Source organism: Habropoda laboriosa, unplaced genomic scaffold (genome assembly GCF_001263275.1).
Source record: "Habropoda laboriosa isolate 0110345459 unplaced genomic scaffold, ASM126327v1 scaffold148, whole genome shotgun sequence".
NCBI classification, from domain to species: domain Eukaryota; kingdom Metazoa; phylum Arthropoda; class Insecta; order Hymenoptera; family Apidae; genus Habropoda; species Habropoda laboriosa.
The window spans coordinates 1,262,336-1,264,710 of record NW_017100279.1 but is presented as its reverse complement, the minus strand read 5'-3'; positions in this window follow the sequence as shown (position 1 = coordinate 1,264,710).

Genomic DNA, 2,375 nt, shown 5'->3' with positions numbered 1-2,375 from the left:
GTCGAGAGAAATATTAGCAATTATACGAATTTTTCGACGCATTCACACTGCGGACGAAACTCGTTGAATTTGTCAGCGCTCTCGTCACGAAGGACGGAGGGATCGCGAGGAATTTAAAAAATTTGGAAAATTTGCTATTTCGAAAATTAAGGGGGAACTGCGCAAGGGACGAAAATTAGAGATTAAATTCGCGTCAGGGGCACACATGTGAAAGGGTTAAATACCACAAAATTTGAAAACTTCAATTTCTCATTCTCCATACGCCTCACAGATCAGAGATCTCTGGATGAAAAATCTTCCTCTTAAAATTTAACAAAATTTCGAAACTTACGTTTCCGAAAGGACACAAATTGAAGATTAAATTCGCGGCAAGGACACAGCGCGAGCAAATATTCGAAACGCCCGAAAACCACGAAAGGGTTAAACACCACAAAATTTGAAAACTTCAATTTCTCATTCACCACAGATAAAGATTCCCCTATCGCGAACTCTGTTCTCAGTAGTGTGCTCAATATTCCAAAAAGCCAGGATAAAAAGTACAGACGAAGAGGATCGATAGTGAATTGCACACATTGGCACAAATTGACTAACGGTTCGAAACTTTCGGTTAACGATGTATGCGCGTATTTACACGCGTTAACAGAAACGGGGTAAAACGGAAGAGAATGGGCTGCGGAATGAAACGAAGAGGGCGAAAGGAAGTTGGTGAAGAAGGACAGAGGGGTTGGTTCGAGTAGGGCCTTTGACTGGCGCATGAGGGGGACCAAACTAACCCCTCAGGTTGCTCGGTCTGCAAGGGTGCGCGATATTGATTCTTGCCTACCACTTCCACCGACGTTGTACTACCTGTACGCGCGAGTACCATCGTTACGGTGGTGTGGTTGTCTCTCGTGTTCCTCGCTTCTCTCACGTTCACGCAGACGGTGACTCGTTGCACGTCTCAATGAGCCACGACGCGATCGAGCCTTCCTGTTCGCAGAGACGACTCGTCTCTCCTACTCCTACTCCTCCTCCACTTTCTGTCTGATAATCGATAAGGATCGACGCTCGAGAGGCAGTTCCACGGGGATAAGATCTTCCGTCGCTGTTCGATTTCAAGCGGACCATTTTCCGCGTAATTCTACGCAGCATTTGACTTGTAACGTTGAGTTACAGCCGGTTCTAAAGGGGGAAAGATGAGAATTGGGCAATCAGAGGGTTTTGGAAGAGAAATTTGTAGATCGTTGTCGCTTTGATATTCGATAGCAATTGAATTAGCAACGATAGGAATTTCTAAAGTGACAGTTTCGTGCTATTTTGATAATTGGTTCACTCGTAAATTATCTAGGGAAAGTGAAAGTGAAGGAGAATAATTGAAAAAAAATTGCACTAATTGTAGGATTAATTGTGAATGCGTGAGACACAGGCGTTAGTGTCATGGGGTTAATAGCGCAGATCAATGAATTTCGTAAGTTTAATCCTGTTTCAGGCGTCATCGGTAGAAATACGCTATTAGCTAACTCTGGTGTACTACGATAATTCCTATCCAGCGGTAACAGCTCCCAAGAGTTCCCTATTCAAGCTCTCGAACAAGGCTAATTGTAGGTTCTTTGATCCAAATCTCGTTCGGCTTCATTTTCTCCGACCAGCCGACGATTCCATCTACTCCTCTGGTGTTTAGCAGGTGTACCAGCGTAGTTATGTTTAATTGAGCCACGTCGCGAGGTTTCTCTATCAATCCCGACCGTTTAGAGCTGTAACTCGACGTCATCGGTCTCACCGAAGAATCTCGTTTCGTTCCCCACTGCAGGTTGCTGTTCCGCGCGATGATCTTATCTTTCACGGAGAGCAACGCGGCCCAACGAGATTAATAACGCGAGATCGGGCTGCCTCGCAGTTCGAGTTGTGCTCGTCGGGAGAAAATAGGAGCGATGGTAGAGAGTCAGGAAGCAAGAGTAAGAGAGAGAGAGAGGGGGGGGGGGGGAAGCTGGCTCGTAACAGACAAATACAAGACAATGAAGATTAATGTTTCGGCCTGGTTCCATGACCGTACCGCCTGCTAGCCGACAGTACCGTGTGAACTGAGTTTTCGTTAATCTACAGGGACGCTGGTGTGCTGTTCTCTGTGATTCACGCGATGGTATTTAAATTAACGTGCATTTTCTACAGACGAAAGACGCGTGAAAATAGGGGAAGATTCGCTTCTTCTAGGTTAATCGTTCGTTTCGAAACCGTTAGAAATTGGACTTTAACCCTTTCGATATTACCATTTGACTACAATCGATCCTCGCTAAATGATTTCACTCGATTGAAATGAACTTCGGGCTATAGTTCACTGGTATTTGTTTCAATGTTGCTCTATTAAATAGATATGCATCTTGTGGTTAAAGTTTGTT